At 42.2% G+C, this 20,814-nt stretch overlaps 1 protein-coding gene across 2 annotated transcripts in view; it reads left to right on the top strand.

Moving 5' to 3' along the window:
- The window catches only part of BNIP2 (BCL2 interacting protein 2), a 225,836-nt gene that overhangs the window by 7,552 nt on the left and 197,470 nt on the right, over nucleotides 1–20,814 (top strand). For both annotated transcript variants that reach the window (XM_079912509.1, XM_079912508.1), the window contains exon 5: nucleotides 13,576–13,751. The gene's annotated coding sequence lies outside the window, so the exon portion shown is untranslated. The remainder of the gene's footprint in view (nucleotides 1–13,575; nucleotides 13,752–20,814) is intronic.

Genomic DNA, 20,814 nt, shown 5'->3' on the forward strand with positions numbered 1-20,814 from the left:
GAGAATTGAGTTGCAGCGTAGTTGAAACAGAGGCTTCAGGTGATCTTATGGGAGTTTTGGAACTCGGATGGCCCTTCAGAGTTGTTCTAGGTGAGGCAAGAGAGGTCTGGACTTCGTATCCTCCTCTGAGCAGCCACTGATGGAGCCTGCACCCAGGAGCAGCTCTGTGGCTGAAGACAGGTCCTGGAGAGGACTCAGCTGCAAGCCATCAGTATCCAACTCTCCCAGCAGCTGGCAAAGTGAGCTGCTAGTGCTGAAGGCGAATGTGAGTAGCACCCTACTGCATCCACTTCAGTGGATTTCCAAAGAGTGGAAAAAAGACTCACAAAATTCTAATACTTAAATATTAAGGGCCAAGTGAGATGCCGATATATCCTTATACATGTTATCGCTCAGTATTTTTCTTTATAATTACAGAATTTGAGTCATTCACTTTAGACTATATTTTAAACTGTTCTTTGCAACATGTGGGATTTTTTTTAAACATCTTTATTGGAGTATAATTGCTTTACATTGTTGTGTTAGTTGCTGTAAAACAAAGTGAATCAGCCATACGTGTACATATATCCCCATATCCCCTCCCTCTTGCGTCTCCATCTCACCCTCCATGTCCCACCCCTCTAGGTGGTCCGAGCTGATCTCCCTGTGCTATGTGGCTGCTTCCCACTAGCTATCTATTTTACATTTGGTAGTGTACATATGTCCATGCCACTCTCTCACTTCGTCTCAGCTTACCCTTCCCCCTCCAGCCCCGTGTCCTCAAGTCCATTCTCTATATCTGCATCTTTATTACTGTCCTGCCCCTAGGTCCTTCAGAACCTTTTTTTTTTTTTGAGATTCCATATACACGTGTTAGCATACGGTATTCGTTTTTCTCTTTCTGACTTACTTTACTCTCTATGAGAGACTCTAGGTCCATCTACCTCACTACAAATAACTCAATTTCCTTTCTCTTTATGGCTGAGTAATATTCCATTGTATATATGTGCCCCATCTTATCTATCCATTCATCTGTCTATGGACACTTAGGTTGCTTCCACGTCCTGGCTATTCTAAATAGTGCTGCAATGAACATTTTGGTACGTGATTCTTTTTGAATTATGGTTTTCTCAGGGTATATGCCCAGTAGTGGGATTGCTGGGTCATATGGTAGTTCTATTTTTAGTTTTCTAAGGAACCTCCATACTGTTCTCCATAGTGGCTGTATCAATTTACATTCCTAACAACTGTGCAAGAGGGTTCCCTTTTCTCCACACCCTCTCCAGCATTTATTGTTCGTAGATTTTTTGATGATGGCCATTCTGACTGGTGTGAGGTGATACCTCATTGTAGTTTTGATTTGCATTTCTCTAGTGATTAGGGATGTTGAGCATCCTTTCATGTGTTTGTTGGCAATCTGTATGTCTTCTTTGGAGAAATGTCTATTTAGGTCTTCTGCCCGTTTTTGGATTGGGTTGTTTGTTTTTTTGATATTGAGCTGCATGAGCTACTTATATATTTTGGAGATTAATCCTTTGTCCACTGCTTCATTTGCAAATATTTTCTCCCATTCTGAGGGTGGTCTTTTCATCTTGTTTATGGTTTCCTTTGCTATGCAGAAGCTTTTAAGTTTCATTAGGTCCCAATTGTTTATTTTTGTTTTTATGTCCATTTCTCTAGGAGGTGGGTCAAAAAGGATCCTGCTGTGATTTATGTCATAGAGTGTTCTGCCTATGTTTTCATCTAAGAGTTTTATAGTGTCTGCCCTTATATTTAGGTCTTTAATCCATTTTGAGGTTTTTTTTTTGTGTATGGTGTTAGGGAGTGCTCTAATTTCATCTTTTACATGTAGCTGTCCAGTTTTCCCAGCACCACTTATTGAGAGGCTGTCTTTTCTCCATTGTTTATTCTTGCCTCCTTTATCAAAGATAAGGCATGCATTTATCTCTGGGCTTTCTATCCTGTTCCATTGATCTATATTTCTGTTTTTGAGCCAGTACCATACTGTCTTGACTACTGTAGCTTTGTAGTATAGTCTAAAGTCAGGGAGCCTGATTCCTCCAGTTCCGTTTTTCTTTCTCAAGATTGCTTTGGCTATTCAGGGTCGTTTGTGTTTCCATACAAATTGTGAAATTTTTTGTTCTAGTTCTGTGAAAAATGCCATTGGTAGTTTTGACAGGGATTGCACTGAACCTGTAGATTTCTTTGGGTAGTATAGTCATTTTCACAGTGTTGATTCTTCTAATCCAAGAACATGGTATATCTCTCCATCTGTTTGTATCATCTTTAATTTCTTTCATCAGTGTCTTATAGTTTTCTGCATACAAGTCTTTGGTCTCCTTAGGTAGGTTTATTCCTAGGTGTTTTATTCTTTTTGTTGCAATGGTAAATGGGAATGTTTCCATAATTTCTCTTTTAGAATTTTCACCATTAGTGTAGAGGAATGCCAGAGATTTCTGTGCATTAATTTTGTATCCTGCTACTTTACCAAATTCATTGATTAGCTCTAGTTGTTTTCTGGTAGCATCTTTAGGATTCTCTATGTATAGTATCATTTCATCTGCAAACAGTGACAGCTTTACTTCTTCTTTTCTGATTTGGATTCCTTTTATTTCTTTTTCTTCTCTGATTGCTGTGGCTAAAACTTCCAAAACTGTGTTGAATAATAGTGGTGAGATTGGGCAGCCCTGTCTTCTTCCTGATCTTATTGGAAATGATTTCAGTTTTTCACCAATGAGAACAATGTTTGCTGTGGGTTTGTCATATATGGCCTTTAATATGTTGAGGTAAGTTCCCTCTATGCCTACTATCTGGAGAGATTTTATCATAAATGGTGTTCAATTTTGTTGAAAGCTTTTTCTGCATCTTTTGAGATGATCATGTGGTCTTTTTCCTTCAATTTGTTAATATGGTGTATCACATTGATTGATTTGCGTATATTGACGAATCCTTGCATTCCTGGGATAAACCCCACTTGATCATGGTGTATGATCCTTTTAATGTGCTGCTGGAGTCTGTTTGCTAGTATTTTGTTGAGGATTTTTGCATCTATGTTTATCAGTGATATTAGCCTGTAGTTTTCTTTTTTGGTAACATCTTTGGTTTTTGTATCAGGGTGATGGTCGCCTCGTACAATGAGTTTGGGAGTATTCCTCCCTCTGTTATATTTTGGAAGAGTTTGAGAAGGATAGGTGTTAGCTCTTCTCTAAATGTTTGAAAGAATTCTCCTGTGAAGCCATCTGGTCCTGGGCTTTTGTTTGTTAGAAGATTTTTAATCACAGTTTCAATTTCAGACCAATTGTGATTGGTCTGTTTATATTTTCTGTTTCTTCCTGGTTCAGTTTCAGAAGGTTGTGCTTTTCTAAGAAATTGTCCATTTCTTCCAGGTTGTCCATTTTATTGGCATAGAGTTGCTTGTAGTAATCTCTCATGATCTTTCGTATTTCAGCAGTGTCAGTTGTTACTTCTCCTTTTTCATTTCTGATTCTATTGATTTGAGTCTTCTCCCTTTTTTTCTTTATGAGTCTGGCTAATGGTTTATAAATTTTGTTTATCTTCTCAAAAAATCAGCTTTTAGTTTTATTGATCTTTGCTACCATTTCCTTCATTTCTTTTTCATTTCTTTTTTTTTATTTTTTATTTTAGAACTCAGAATATTTATTAGCAACGATAAAATTGCTCTCTTGGAGCCTAAGTTTATATGATTAATCCATCTGATCAGACCATAAACTCCAAAGATTGTAAGCACATTCACAGCAGGGCTCATGTAATGGGGAAACAGCAAATGAAAATAAAAATATATATTCTGTAAATGATAAAATAGGCCAACTGAATGTGCCTAATCTCTATTACGAGATGGTAAGCTCAAGAGAAAAGATACTTTACACGATTCAAAAACAGGGAATATCTCTGTAGAGATATTAGGAAAATAGACTTTTCATGGTTGGTAGTTTTTTAACAGTGTATATTATTTCATTTATTTCTGATCTGATCTTTATAATTTCTTTCCTTCTGCTAACTTTGGGATTTTTTGGTTCTTCTTTCTCTAATTGCTTTAGGTGTAAGTTTAGGCTGTTTATTTGAGATTTTTCTTGTTTCTTGAGGTAGGATTGTATTGCTATAAACTTCCCTCTTAGAACTGCTTTTCGTGCTTCCCATAGGTTTTGGATCATCATGTTTTCATTGTCATTTGTTTCTAGGTATTTTTGATTTCCTTTTTGATTTATTCAGTGATCTCTTGGTTATTTAATAGAGTATAGTTTAGCCTCCATGTGTTCGTATTTTTTACAGTTTTTTTCCTATAATTGATATCTAGTCTCATAGTGTTTTGGTCAGAAAAGACACCTGATATGATTTCAGTTTTATTAAAATTACCAAGGTTTGACCCAAGATATGATTTATCCTGGAGAATGTTCCATGAACACTTGAGAAGAAAGTGTATTCTTGTTTTTGGATGGAATGTTCTATAAATATCAATTAGGTCCATCTTGTTTAATGTACCATTTAAAGCTTGTGTTTCCTTATTTATTTCATTTTAGTTGATCTGTCCATTGGTGAAAGTGGGGTGTTAAAGTCCCCTACTATTATTGTGTTACTGTCAATTTCCCCTTTTATGGCTGTTAGCATTTACCTTATGTATTGAGGTACTCCTATGTTGGGTGCATAAATATTTTAAATTGTTATATCTCCTTCTTGCATTGATCCCTTGATCATTATGTAGTGTCCTTTTTTGTCTCTTGTAACAGTCTTTATTTTAAAGTCTATTTTGCTTGACATGGGAATTGCTACTCCAGCCTTCTTTTGATTTCCATTTGCATGGAATGTCTTTTTCCATCCCCTCACTTTCAGTCTGTACGTGTCCCTAGGTCTGAAGTGGGTCTCTTGTAGACAGCATATATATGGGTCTTGTTTTTGTATCCATTCAGCCAGTCTATGTCTTTTGGTTGGAGCATTTAATCCATTTACATTTAAGGTAATTATCGATATGTATGTGCCTATTACCATTTTCTTAATTGTTTTGGGTTTGTTATTGTAGGTCCTTTCCTTCTCTTGTGTTTCTTGCCTAGAGAAGTTCCTTTAGCATTTGTTGTAAAGCTGGTTTGGTGGTGCTGAATTCTCTTAGCTTTTGCTTGTCTGTAAAGTTTTTAATGTCTCTGTCTAATCTGAATGAGATCCTTGGTGTGTAGAGTAATCTTGGTTGTAGATTTTCCCCTTGCATCACTTTAAATATGTCCTGCCACTCCCTTCTGGCTTGCAGAGTTTCTGCTGAAAGATCAGCTGTTAACCTTATGGCGATTCCCTTGTATGTCATTTGTTGCTCTTCCCTTGTTGCTTTTAATATTTTTTCTTTGTATATAATTTTTGATAGTTTGATTAATGTGTGTCTTTTCGTGTTTCTCCTTGGATTTATCCTGGTGGGACTCTCTGCACTTCCTGGACTTGATTGACTGTTTCCTTTCCCTTATTAGGGAAGTTTTCAACTATAATCTCTTCAAATATTTTCTCAGTCCCTTTCTTTTTCTCTTCCTCTTCTGAGACCCCTGTCATTCGAATGTTGGTGTGTTTAATGTTGTCCCAAAGGTCTCTGAGACTGTCCTCAATTCTTTTCATTCTTTTTTGTTTATTCTGCTCTGCAGTAGTTATTTCCACTATTTTACCTTCCAGGTCACTAATCCGTTCATCTGCCTCTGTTAGTGCTATTGATTCCTTCTAGAGAATTTTTTTTTTTTTTTTTTTTTTGCGGTACGCGGGCCTCTCACTGCTGTGGCCTCTCCTGTTGCAGAGCACAGGCTCTGGACGCGCAGGCTCAGCGGCCATGGCTCACGGGCCCAGCCGCTCCGCGGCATGTGGGATCTTCCTGGACCGGGGCACGAACCCGTGTCCCCTGCGTCGGCGGGTGGACTCTCAACCACTGCGCCACCAGGGAAGCCCCTTCTAGAGAATTTTTAATTTCATTTATTTTGTTGTTCATCATTGTTTGTTTGCTCCTTTTTTATATAAATGCATTTATTTTATGTTATATATTTATTTATTCTTGGCTGCTTTGGGTCTTAGTGTCTGCATCTGGGCTTTCTCTAGTAGCTGCGAGCAGGGGCTACTGTTCGTTGCGGCGCATGTACTTCTCATTGTGGTGGCTTCTCTTGTTGCGGAGCACGGGCTCTAGGCATGTGGGCTTCAGTAGTTGTGGCATGTGGGCTAAGTTGTTGTGTCTCGCGGGCTCTAGAGCACAGGCTCAGTAGTTGTGGCGCACGGGCTTAGTTGCTTTGCAGCATGTAGGATCTTCCCAGACCAGGGCTTGAACCCGTATCCCATGGATTGGCAGGCGGATTCTTAACCACTTTTCCACCATGGAAGTCCTTGTTTGTTCGCTAGTTCTTCTATGTCCTTGTTAAACGTTTCTTGTATTTTCTCCATTCTATTTCCAAGATTTTGGATCATCTTTACAATCATTACTCTGAATTCTTTTTTAGGTAGACTGCCTATTTCCTGTTCATTTGTTTGGTCTGGTGGGTTTTTGCCTTACTCCTTCATCTGCTGCGTATTTCTCTCTCTTCTCATTTTGCTTAACTTACTGTGCTTGGGGTCTCCTTTTTGCAGGCTGCAAGTTCGTAGGTCCCATTGTTTCTGGTGTCTGCCCCCAGTGGGTACGGTTGGTTCATTGGCTTGTGTAGGCTTCCTGGTAGAGGGGACTGGTGCCTGTGTTCTGGTGGATGAGGCTGGATCTTGTCTTTCTGGTGGGCAGGTCTACGTCTGGTGGTGTGTTTTGGTGTGTCTGTGAACGTAGTATGATTTTAGGCAGCCTCTCTGCTAATGAGTGGGGTTGTGTTCCTGTCTTGCTAGTTGTTTGGCATGGGGTGTCCGGCACTGGAGCTTGCTGGTCATTGAGTGGAGCTAGGTATTAGATTTGAGATGAAGATCTCTGGGAGAGCTCTCACCGATTGATATTACATGGGGTCTGGTGGTCCAGTGTCCTGAACTCAGCTCTCCCACCTCAGAGGCTCAGGCCCGACACCCGGCCGGAGCACCAAGACCCTGTCAGCCACACGGCTGGAGCGCCTTCAGAGTTGGAGAAGCGGCCTGCAGTGGCTCTGCTTCTGTGCTGGACCTTAGAATCACCTGCTTCTTCCTTGTTTTGCCCCAAAGGCAGTGTTCCACAAAGAAAAACAGAAGCCTTGAAAATAGTCCCAGCTCTGAGATGGCTTTTTTCTTTTCCTTTGTGCTTAGTTGGGTTTCACTTGCTCACAGGGGGCCACGTGCAGAGGCCTCGCACCCGGCTCTTCCGACTGGAGTTCCTACTGTGGAGCGGCTGCCACCAACACCTCAGCTCAGGTGGACCATGTGCAGAAGTGGGGCGAACAACACTGCCATCCACGATGGCAGCCAGGGGCCCGGATGTTCTTCAGTGTTTCAAAATGCATGATGTAAACCCAAATGCTGATGTACTCTATGGAATCACTATAAACATGACTGAAAGATACAAATCAGGGTCATTCTGGAGATGCAGATGCAGAGAATGGATGTGCAGACATGGCGGGGGCAGGATGAACTGGGAGATTGGGATTGACATATATACACTACCATGTGTAAACTAGATAGCTAATGGGAATCTGCTGTATGGGAGCTCAGCTCGGTGCTCTGTGATGACCTAGATGGGTGGGATGGTGGGGTGGGTGGTGAGGGAGATCCAAGAGTGGGGGGATATATGTGTGTGTGTATATACATATATATAGCTGATTCACTTCGTTGTACAGCAGAAACTAACACAACATTGTAAAGCAATTATACCCCGATTAAAAAAACAAACAAAACAAAAAACAAATCAGGGTCATTCTGAGGGGCCATGGTTATGTGGTGAAAGTGGAACCCCTGCCTGCCCGAGGAAGAGCTAACTGTCTGGTAATCCCTCTAATTTTAGGCTCTTTCAGACCAGGGTTAACAAGGGCACTGCACTGGAGACACCACTACCTTAGCACTCTTTCCTCCCAGCTTCGCAAACCCCTCAGCAACCTGGTACCCTGGCCAGTTGGGGTTGGCAGGTGTGGTCAATCCTGCTTAGCATCTGTCTTAGTCAGTTCGGGCAGCTATAACAGAATATCATAGACTGGGTGGCTTAAGAAACATTTATTTCTCACAGTTCTGGAGGCTGGACATGTGAGATCAGGGTGAGAACACGAGGGCCCTCTTCCTGGTTTACAGATGGCTGCTTTCTTGTTTCGTCACATGGTAGAGAGAGGGGGGGTGGGGGAGGGAGAGAGAGAGAAGTCGCCAATTCCATGGGCAGCTCCACCCCCATGACCTCATCCAAACCTACCCAGTTAGCTCTCAAAGGCCCCACCTTTCAATACTATCACGTTGGGGATTCAGGCTTCCACATATGCGTTTGGGCGGGACACACACATTCAGTGCATCGCGGCATGCCTGGTTTAGACCTTGGGCTATCTGCACTCACAATTCATCTTTCTTTTTTTTAAATTGAAGTATAGTTGATCTATAATGCTGTGTTAATTTCTGTTGTACAGCAAAGTGATTCCGTTATATGTACAAGAATATATATATTCTTTTTTAGATTCTTTTCCATCATGGTTTATCACAGGATATTGAATATAGTTACCTGTGCTATACAGTAGGACCTTGTTATTTATCCATTCTGTATATAGTGGTTTACAATTCACCTTTTTTAACCTCTTTAGCTACATCTCCTAGTTTTAGACCTCTTTTGCTATGCCCCTATCCCCACTTTTAGAATAAGAAATCTTTGAACCCACTCCCATAGGTTAAATCCTGGGATTTGCTCAATCTGCAGGCCTACATGGACATGCAGGTTGGATTTCCCCCAAACTGGTCCAGTTCAGGCGCATCTTATGCTACCTCTCCACCATTCTCGATCTCTCCATTAAACTTCTAATTAGTCAGATAACTACCCATGTAAGCTAAGCTGTAAATGGGTTTAAAGCAGAAATTGCAAATGGCATCCCAAGGGCTAGATGGGGTAGGCAGCTGAATTTTGTGTGGCCTATACCGTGCTTTTAGAAATGTGAGCCAACATTCAACACTCTGGAGACTTTTCCCAGAGTAGAAATCCAGATTTCTCTTCTCATTAAAATATGGGAATTATTACTTGATTTACACTCAGCCCTACCAGTTTTAGAAACCGAAATACCTTCATCCAGATCTTCTAGTTTAAGAATGCTTTCAAATCAGTTGTAATGGTTTCCTGCTTAAAAAAAAAAAAGGTTCAAACTAAACAAGTGTATTTTATTGGGGGGGGTGCGGCGCATGTCTTCTTCATAAGGCTGGGGGTGGAGGAGCTGATGCATCTGCAGACTTCATTACGCTGAGCACTCTGTTCAGAGGTTGATTCAGTCTCCCTCCCTCACCCCCACCTCATGCCTCCCCTTGGCACATTACTTCCTGTAACATATACCTTTCTTAATGTAATGGGTGCATTAGTCTATTATAGCTTTTCCATAGCTAGAACGGGCCAGAGCGGTGATGAATGGTTTATCAGGAAGGCAGCTCAGGGGTAGGACTTCATAGATATTGCGGCAGCACCTTAATGGGGAAATCCAAAGGACGGTTGGTGATGGGAGGGGAGAGGGAAGGACATTTGGATCGCCAGAGGATTTCTTCCCCTGGGTCTCCTGACTCAGAAACATTAAAAAATCTAATGCAGCTTTATTCTCCATCCTCCTTTAAGCCTTAAATGTCTGCCTTTTGGGCATGGACTGTAATAGACTAGGGCTTTAGGACCAGTCTCTCTGAGAAGCAGCCGGTGTTCAAGAAGGGCCCTTGACACCATTCTGACTTAATGCTAGACACATCTGCAGCTACTTGGACAAAATTGACATTGTTTGGAGTGCAAAGCAATCGCCTAGCACAGCATTAGGGAGCCTTTACTCTTGAGCCGTGCTACCAGACAGCAAATCTTGACCTTTAGGAGACCAGAGATTAGATTTCATTGCTGCAGGCGTTGAAGATACTGTTAGGAATTTGTTGCTATTCAAAGCAGATTGCAGGGGTTCCCTATGGGTTTAATTCATCGCATCAATCATTTTTTGGAAGGTTCTTTTAAAGCCAAGATAGCTTCAAATAAAAACTAGGATTACTTTTACATTGATTGTCAGTAGTTGGTGAGGAGCAAAGGGGGAACACTCTTGAGACGCTGTTAAAGTTTTCATATTTGTTCCCTGGCTGGCAGGCGTTCTGTGGTATTGGAGAGAAGAGGCAGGTTTCTTCGATAGGCGTTTGAGGCAGTTGTTGCTGGAACAGGCAGGAAATGAGAGTGAGGATTTGACTACCCTATGGGTGTAGATTTCTCAAGCCCTTTAACACATTCAGTGCACAGATCTCCCGCAGGTTATCTCAAAGTGCGTCATTTAAAACAAGACCTGTTTAAGCCAAACGGGTTAAACGGGCTCATTTCGTCGAGCTAACCCATACAGATACCCAGTCTCCTCCCCGATCTGTGTGTGGGTGCGTAACTGTGTGTGCATGTATGGAGTGTGTGTGTCTGTGCATATAGGTGGCCTCTCTTACCTGGATGTCAGTTTCCCAGCTCCCTCAGCCCTCTTGAACCCAGAGTTATAGAGAAAAGATTTCTGAGGGTCTCTGAAAAGGAAGTACCACACACAGTGGCTGGACTCAAGCCACGTGCTTCCATTCTTCCAGCGGACTTTCATCTGATCTTTGCTGATTTTTATTTACCATGAAATTCGTATTAAGCTCTTTCCCTCGGCTTCCGATTCCATTGTCGATTAAACACTTCGAGGAGACTATCTCCGTGGCTTCTCTTCGCCTCTCCAAATTTGCTTCTTACTTCTCAAAGAGGGAGTTTGCGCTGGATAATCCTATAGCACTGATTTCATTGCAACTAGAAGGTGATAAGGATTGCTTTTTAAGGCAGAGGCAATAGCAGCAAAAGAAAAAAAATCTAGAGCCCAGGAAGGGAGGGGGTCCAAGCATTAAGGCAGATAGAGAGCTGCCACTCCCACAGCATAATAGTGGGGACCTGTGACATCAGTGGAGGTTGCATGGAGGTCAGTCTGTTCAGTTTAAGAAGTCAGGATAATGGGTAATTGCTGTAAAATAAAAGAAATTTATCTAAAATCGTCAACATTTAAAAGTTTCATTGCTGGAAGGAGGAAACTTTATTACCAAGATAACGCATGTCTTCGGAGCAAGTTGTTGCTCGACTCTGTTGAAGACGTGAGACCCTTTTATGGCAGGTGCGTGTTAGGTGGGCCATGTACCTTGTTGCTGAGGTTCAATGTTGTGTCTTCATGGCGCTCTGCACAACTTCAGTGGGGAAATAAAAAGGAACCCAATTCTCTTCTCCTCCATTCAAGGGAAAGATGCAGTTGCCAGGCCTTTCTCCCTGTCATTTACAGAAGAGTTCCTGTGTGCCTCGCATAGCGCTCCATGAGGGAGGCGTTGCTGCCCCTTAGGCAGAGAGGAAAACTGAGGATCACAAGGTGAAATAACACAACCACCAAAGCACGTGGCTGGGACCCAGACTCAGCTCTGGCTCTTGAGAGGTTCTTGCTGCACCACTAGGCCAAGCTAGGGCTCCCACATAGATGAGTAAACTGAGGCACGTGCAGCTGAATGGTCTTGAACAAGTTGCAGAGGATGACCAGAATGAATATTTCATTCTCAGTCCACTGACCTTCTACTAAACCATACTTTCACCATTCTGTATAGATTACCTGGATATTAAGAGCCCCTGTGAATTCATAATTTGCCAAGTAGAAACACGTGTACACAGATGTGCATTATAAAGAGTGATTACTACTCACCTTTGCTCTCATGGAAATACATCCATATGTGCGTTATAAAACGTGGCTGAGCATTTCTACCAGGCTTCAAAACCAGCCTGGTGTAGCCATTGAGTCACCTAGGTACAAGCTGTCCGCAGACAGTGGGTTTCAGGGCAGCCAGGGGAGTGATTTACTTTTCAACTGATGCTGAGGTACGGGTTGAGTTTCTTAGAATCCATGCGTAAGGATGTGGTTTATTTACAAGAAATACAGCCGTGCAGTCGCTGAAAGAACAACTGAAACAGGGTAACTGGGCCAAGCAGTATGCTCTGGACACTAGAAGTTAGTGAACATGCCAATTTGGACTTGCTTGAGTTTATTTATTTAAAAAACTTCTCCCGAGGTTTCCCTGGCAGTCCAGTGGATGAGACTTCACGCTCCCAATGCAGGGGGCACAGGTTCGATCCCTGCTCAGGGAACTAAGATTCTGAATGCTGCACAGCGTGGCCAAAATAAATAAATAAGAAAATAAAAATCTTTTCTTGCAAAGGCATCTTATTGCAGAAAATCGAAGAAATACCAATAGCAAGGAGAAATAAAATTCACCCATGGCTCTACCAAGTGGAGATAACAAAAGCAAACACATCCTCTCCTGTGTAAACCTATATTGTTCATGAAAGGATCGTAATTTATATTCTGTTTTGTAACCAGCTTATTTCACTTAAAAGTGTTAGGACTATCTTTTCATGTCATTAAATATTCTACAATGTCATCTTCTCTGGCTGCGTGTATCATGGCTTATGTTTAAGTTCCATCACTTTCATAATGCGTTTCTGTTGAAGGTCCCAGAACCACAGCCCAGTGAATGGAGATCTTTATATACTACTGCCCAAAACAACGTCCTTGGCCCTGCCTTTTCTCCTGCTACTATTAAATGGTAACTGAAAGCTACAGACCACATCCCTTCCAGTCCTAACGCCACATGAGATAACCTATGAGAACGTGTGCAGAGCCTTTGAAATAAGCCTTGGGCTGCAGTCAATACTTATTGCCGGTAATTCCCTACTTATGCAGTCAGTAAGCGGCCATCGTGGTGTACAGCATTTATGGTTCCAGAATGCTTCTTCCTCCAGTTGCATTGTCAGCACTGGGTCCTGGGTCATTCTAATCATCCTTGCAGAAGTGAGGAGACTGAGGCTCGAGAAGCTGCAGTGAGTGAGTCGCAAAACCAGATTCTGAACCCAGACTTTTAGATTCTGAGTTCCCTGGAATTGTAATGTGGTGCCGTGTGAAGGAAGGAAGGGAGGGAGGGAGGGAGGAAGGGAAGCAGGCAGGAGAAAAGCTTTCCAAAAAGCGGCTATAAAGATAGGCGTCTGTGGCCCTTGCTCTGTGGGGCAGGCAGGGAGGGCAGGGCGCATCTCCAGTCCATCCGTGTGCACCTGTCTGCTTACCCCCCACCAAGATAAGGGAGAAACAGAGACAGCACCTTTCTCAGGCACAGGCTTCAGACTCAGAGGTCTCAAAAGACAAAGCCATTTCTCTCTGTGCTTTTCCAATCACGGCACAATCGACCACACGTGTTCACGGTTCTCTCCCCTCGCCTCCCCTCCTTGCGCACCACGCAGGCGGAGGAGAAGCGCACTGACAGGAGACACCTGGCTGGGGTAACAGCTGAAAGGGCTGTGAGTCCGAGGAAGGGAGTGGACCTGAGATCTGTCTTCAGCCATCCGAGGGGCTGGCCACGCAAGAGTCGCTAGTCCTGAGCTCCGAGGCCTCGTAGGGCCAGACGCAGTGGGTGAAAGGCGCAAAGACCGTGATGCCTACTCTTTATTGCTTACAGTGGATGGAGCCAGCCCTTTGGCTGACCGTGGGGCACAGACTTGCGGGAAGAGCACCGTCTTCGGAGTTTCTGCAGGTTTACATCTCACTCTGACTCATCAGCCGTGGGCCACTTGCGAGTCACCCAACGTGTCTGAGTCCCAGTTTCTTCGACCACGGAACAGAGGGGAAATCGAGGTAAGTACCTGTTTTTACAAGGATATGAATTCATGTAAACAAAGTGTCTTGCTTATGCATGAAATGCCGGGCATGTATCAGGAACTTCCTAAAGTTGCCGTCTGTCCATGTTCCTTGCGCCTGGAGGGTACATCAGGGCAGGGGATTAAAACCACGCGGGTGGTCTGTTAATCTTAAAGGCCTCATCTGGATCTGAGAGTCTCCGATTTTGTGAGTTGATGAAATTGTGTTTTTTTTGGTTGGGGGGCATGGGGGGAGCCATGGTGATCAGGTAGACACAGCTCCAAGGAAAAAGCTGATACTTTGAATACTGATTTATTGAATTCCCTTTGGCATGTGAATGGAGTAGGCTGTGATTCTCTAAAATGGTGGCTACGGGTTGGCTGGGGAGGCCTTACCAGACACTCAGGAATCTCCTCAGTGTCTCCAAAACAACCGAGATAAATATACCGTCTATAGCACACAAACTGTTTGTTTGCTGTGGAAATTCAGCACCGACACAAGTCTCTACCTGCACGCCCCAGCCCCTAAGCCCCTCCCATGTAGAAAATGGGGAGCAGCCTTGGCGTATAACTCGGTGAACTTGGTCAATGTGAAGGGGAAGATAAAAACACACATGCTCTTCTAGCCTTGCCGGTGGTTAATGATTCCTTGGATGGAAGTTGGGTATGAAGAAGCTGCATTCCTTTTTTAGGAGCCCGTGTACCGTTCCATTCATGCCCATAGTTGGCTCACGTCCCACAGCTCCTAAGGCTGGGTATCCATGAGGAGAAGCAGTTTATTAGAATATATCGTGTGGGGTAGCATGAGGTGAACCCAAGGATCTGCATCTTTCAGGTGAACTATTTCTCGATCCTAGAGCAAGGGTTGGCTGTCTTTGCAAAACGGTCAACTATAAAACTACTTTCATTTGACACTAGATTTATTCTTTCATCCATTCAATTAATCAGCATGTGTTTATTGAGAAGCTCACTAGGCCCTGGAAATAAAATACTGACTAACAGCGTCCCTGCTCTTAAGAAGTTCGGAGTCTAGTGGAAGAGAGTTGCTCTGAAGCTCAGGGTCATAGGGTGCGGTCTGCCCAGCCATGGTGGGCTGTCACATCACTGTCACCAGACTGAGGGGAAAGTCTGGCTCTCTTAGCTGTGGTGCTGTAGCATCCTGGACCCCTGCTGACCCAGGGTCCCTTTGTGGAGGCAGAAGGATGGGATCGCTCACACAGTGTATCAAAGGTAGAAAAGAGCAGGTGGTAAATCCTTTGCAAGGCTTCATAAACTTCTGCAAGGTAATTCTGAAATAAACAAGCTTGGTAAATGATACAGAACCTACCAATGAATTACACTTGAACTGTTCATGTCTCAGCTTCCTGTGCTTGTGGGCTAGTTTTTAAGGGTATACTTTCTACCCTTGATCCTGAGTTAAAACAATTTGGCTTCCTTCCTTCTCTCCCCACCCCATCCTGAACAGTACTTTCCATTAAAATTTTCCATCTTATCCTGTTACCTTTCAGTATCTCACTCTCATCTAAGCTCAGTAGTGGGAGTACAAAAAATTCCAATCTAACCCCAAACTTAGTCAACTTCAGGGTCTCTCTTGGGAGAGACTGTCACAGTCTGGGGATAAGACACGGAGAAAGAAGGGGAGAGGGGAGTGACAGTCCCTAAAGAATCTATCCTGTGATAGGCAAGGTTGTGTGCAGTGTGATGACAGCAGTAACCACAGCCCCAAGTCCTTATTCCTGAAATCCCAAGAGTCTGACAAAACAATCTTTTTCTGAAGTTTGTAGCAAACTCCCTGGCTGGCAAAACCAGGCCTGAACTGACACGAATCTATTTATAGTCTTGTATTTATCCTTAGTATGAATATTCATACATTTCATTAAAGAAATATTAATGTGTTTAATTATGAGCTGCTGCCACACACCCTGTTGGGGGTGTTATGTAATTTATGGAAAATGCCTCATTAATTTTCTAAAATTCAAAAAATTCTGAATTCTTAAACACATTGGTCTCATGGATTTCTTTTAAGGGCTCGTGGAACTATATATATATATATTAATATTTCTTTTCTTTTTAACATCTTTATTGGAGAATAATTGCTTTACAATGGTGTGTTAGTTTCTGCTGTATAACAAAGTGAATCAGCTATACATATACATATATACCCATATCCCCTCCCTCTTGCGTCTCCCTCCCACCCTCCCTATCCCACCCCTCTAGGTGGTCACAAAGCACTGAGCTGATCTCCCTGTGCTCTGCGGCTGCTTCCCACTAGCTATGTATTTACGTTTGGTAGTGTATATATGTCCACGCCACTCTCTCACTTCATCCCAGCTTACGCTTCCCCCTCCCCGTGTCCTCAAGTCCGTTCTCTACATCTGCGTCTTTATTCCTGTCCTGCCCCTAGGTTCTTCAGAACGTTTTTTTTTTAGATTCCATATATATGTGTTAGCGTACGGTATTATATATTATTTAAAGTCTGTCTTATGATCTTTATCTTTCATAAAGACAATTTTTCTTTAATTTTCTTGAGTACAAAGCAGAAGCTTTTCTAAAACTCTTTTTACTTTTTAACCACATATACTTTCTCCCACAATACCCCAAATTAGCTTTTATTTCATGTATACTGTGCTTAGCACCTTGGGTTTTTTAATTTTAAAAAAGTTCCTGTGTGTTTTTATATCTTGTTTTCTTAACAGCTTTATTGAGGCATGATTTACATATCATGAAATTCACCTGTTCTGAGTCGACAGTTCACTGAATCATGAAATTCACCTGTTTTGAGTCGATAGTTCACTGATTCCTAGTAAATTACAGATTGTGGGACCATTATCACAATGTACGTGTGAAACATTTCCATTACCCCCAAAAGTAATCTCTTGTCCATTTGTCCTCACTCTCCATCCCACCCCTGGGACAACCATGAATGTACGTTTATATTTTTGAGACCATGCTACCTGCCAGCCACAGTGCACGCAGCCTTCCCCGGGGGAAACTGAGGCTTGAGTAACTAGTAAAGGATTAAGCTGGAATTTGATGCAGGTCCTCCTGACTCCAGAGTTCATGGCCTTTCCAAGGTCAGCCAGCAGAGGTCAAGAGTGGCCTCTCACTGGACAGGTTCGGAGATGACGGTAGCCCAGGCATGGATGTTGGAGGAAGGAGTGACCCCAGCGGGGTCGTGAACTGGATGACCTTTAGGCTCCCACGAGTTCTGTGCTTCCACGAGTCTGTAAATCCATAAAATGCCTCCAGCTAAGCCAGGGACTTACTTTAATGAATAGATAAGAATGACGTGTCATGAACAGACTAATTGCATATAAAAGGAGTGCTTCTGAAGTGCGCAGTGTGTTCCCTTAAGCACTTTAAACGCCCCCCAGAGATGCTGTTTGCAGTCACAATTTGCATTATCAATGAAGAGGCAGTTTGCCGAGCAAAGGGGAGCGTCTGCCTTGCTCTCATTCAAATCACCACACATTCCAACATATTGATGTCCAAATTAATGAAAACTTTTGATAGATTTATTCTCACAGCTTTTTAAATTTGAAGTTGGTACTTCTGATGTAAATGTCCCGGTATGCTGGTGTTGCAGGTACATGAGTCGTTGATAGGATGAAATACCCTGTGCTATGATTGAAGAAACATCTGTTATGTGTTTATTATTATTATTGCTAGCTTCATCTCTGTCCATTAAGACAAATCCATTCTCAAAGCCAGCCAGTTTGGCTTCAGCCCTCCTTTTGGTATGATACCCCTTTCTGTGACACCAACTGTTACCTGCTCCTCCCACCTCCCCAGATTTCAGGGACCATGTATTCTTTCTGTATCCTCTGCCCAGGCAAAACTCAGGCCTAGGAAGAGACTTAGGATCCAGCATTTTTCCCTCGGTATGATATTTAGACCAGTAAAATCTGCAAATAGAGATTCCAGGTCCAGGGGTTTTAAACCCTGTGGCAATTTTGGAGTAAAAGATAATTGGATCCCTGATAAAGATAGTTCAGACCACAGATAAGAGTTTTGTGATCCATGGATTTCCCTGGGTGCTTCTAAAATTTTATTGCCTATTGTTAAAAGATAAACTGAGGCATATTAAAAAATTTCAAGAGTTTATTCAGGCAAAAATTGATTTGAATTGGGCAGCATCCAATCTAGCAGATAGAAGGACTTTTATAGGCAGAAGAGAGTGGGCACAAGGAAGTTATACTAGGCAAAAAAGCAGGTTGGTTATTGCAAAGTCACTTTCCTCTAGGGGATGGCAGGGGTCTGTAAATTACCTAACGAGTGCTGACCAGGTGATTCCTGATGGACTCATTTAAGACATTTCTGGGAGAACTGAAACTGTAATCCAGTCTTGGTTTGGTGACGTGGGACTTAACATAAGAACTCCATTTGGGGCCTACTGTCTTGTTTTTGACAGTTTCCCCTTCTGATCAGACTCTCAGCCTAAATGGGAGATGCGATCAAACTTTAAGGCATTAACACTACTCCCAGCTGCTGCTCTAAACTTCTCGCCCTTTCTGCTGACGCTCTGTGGCATTCACAGGTCGTGATGTTGGGTTCACATTCTTTAAGTCGGTCATTCTCTTCATTCCTTTTCTGACATTCTAGTCTTAGGGAGATGATTTGCTTGGTAGTTAGCAGCTGTGAAGATGCACTTAGAGCTTTTGAGAGAAAACAGCACACCAGGGAGACTACTGTGATTATTATAAGCAGGATAATTCCCATTGTCAGGAGTACACTTTGGAGCCATGGTCCCCATGACCCAAAGCAGTCAGAATCAAATAAGTCAACGAAAGACCCCCGCTGAAGGAGTCACTTTCCTAAAGCCGACTGGCTTCTTCAGTGATCTTATAAGCTGAGTCTCAATTTCCCCCAAAGTATCAATCCAAGCGCAACAGGTGGTGTGGGCCACAGCATAAACACCTCTTTGCTCAGCTAAAAGATAATCAAGGGCTATGCTAGTATCAAGAACACTTTCCTCCAGAGAGTCTAGGGAATTCTGTTGGTCAGCTATTCCTTTAGCAGCAGATTCTGCAGTGTCTTCAAAAGTTAAGGAGAGATTCCTGATCATGGCTTCCTTTGCACTTACTCCTAGCCAGGAGAGTAAGGATCTATCAAAGAAGGCTAATTTTGAATCATGAATGCCTCCTGGTCATTCCCATTTGAGTCTGTAGCTTGGAATTGGAAAGGGGACGGCCATGGAGGCCAGTAAAATTGAAGGTTCTGTAGACTGAACCTGGTTTTATTCACCTTTGCCCCGGGTTCCTTTCTTTGTATAGAGCCTGGATGCCAGTTTCCCTGGGCTTGGAATTGTTATCAGAGGCAGGGAAATGTACCTACAGGATGAGGGAATCTGACAGGCTAGAGAGAGCTGAGTGTGTTGCAGAGAAACTGAGGCATTGGAAATCAGTGAGAAGTTTGTGATGGACAGAATTACAGGATCACCAGCATCATGGCAAATCCAGCAGTCATTTGGAAGCTGAATTACCTCCTCTTGCAATGGCTTGAGATATGTAAACAATGGCATTATCTTTCCAGGCCAGAGCAAGACAAAAGGTGAACAAGAGAATCATAAAGACCTTCATGCTGTGAGAATGAGGAAAAGGATGGTCAGAGAGGGACAGAGGAATGGAAAGAAATGTTCTCAATCCAACAATTTGGGAGAAAGCAGTCTACCTCATATAAGCTACTTCTCTTCCTACTCGATTTGATTTTGAGCTCCCCTGCATGCGCAGGACCAGTCAGGTAGAGGCTTCTTCAGTTGCGAAATAACACTCCCAAGTTGTGAAATACACACCCAAGTTTCAACACCTTGATTTGGCAGCCGTGTCAGTGATCAAGAGTCCTTGATAGGGTCCTTTCCATGAATCTCACTTTTGCAAGAGTGTCAGAGTAAAACAGTAACTGTCTGTGAATGACAACAGATTTAAACATGCCCATGGTTAAAGATTTGATGAGAGTTCATTATAATGGAATTGATAAGGAAATTTGGTTATTTCTGTGACGTACAACATGTTAAGATAATAACTGGAATTATGATTGGTGACATTATACCAGGACATATTAGATTTTTAGGCATTTCATACAATTTCTAGAACACATATTAATAACATGCGTCCATACCAACATAACCTAAGAAGGTTTATTTGACAGTGCTTCCCATGTCATTTAATGAACCAAATAAACCTAATTAGTTTAAAATCTCTCTTTTACAGGGTGAGAGACACATCCTTTGAGATCTCCCAGGGACCCTCCAGGAAATCTCAAAGTTAGTCTGAGGTCAACAAGACTCCATTTAGAATTTGATTTTGAGAAAATGTCAGAAGTTTTGAACATTTGATTAAATCAGATCACATCATTATGAAATGATACTGAGTGATCTATTTAACCAATGTGACAGCAGAAGATGTTAAAGGCAAATACAGAAAGTTCCACAGTTGTGAACAAAACTTCGCTCTTTTAATATTGAGAAGACTGGGTTTTCTTAAGTAATCAAAGACCTAATAAAGACAAGTGAAGCAGTCAATTATTTTGGTAAGAGACAACATCTTTGCTGTCCAGGCAGATTACTTAACAGGTAAAGAAAAGCCTCTGGTTATGATTTCATATTAAGAGGAGACCAATAATCTAAGAAAGCTTTGTCCTTTTAACAGAGAGAAAACTAAATCCTCATCTTGCACCAGTGTACTTTTGATATTAAAACTCATTCTTGAAAAATATACATGAATCCATTCTAATCTTAATCAGCTTGACCACACATAAAATTTCTTTTCTTTCCCAAGATTCCTTTTCCACACACTTCTACAACTTTTTTATATCCATTCAGATTTTGTCCTAATATTTTTAAATTTCTCTGTGTGAAGCAAGCAATAATTTTACTTTCCTTACCTACTTTTCTAGGCACAGTTGTTTCCTTTCACCCTTACTATTTCTAAGTAGCTTTAATTACGTAAGTTGATTAGAATTTTTAACCCTTAGAATCATTAATTCATAGTGAAAACTAAGAAGTAAGCAATTGTGGACTATCTGTTACACTAGCATTCTGTGGCTTGGCAAATTTATAAATA

The sequence above is a fragment of the Stenella coeruleoalba genome, assembly GCF_951394435.1.
Source record: "Stenella coeruleoalba genome assembly, chromosome: 2".
Classification (NCBI taxonomy): Eukaryota; Metazoa; Chordata; class Mammalia; order Artiodactyla; family Delphinidae; genus Stenella; species Stenella coeruleoalba.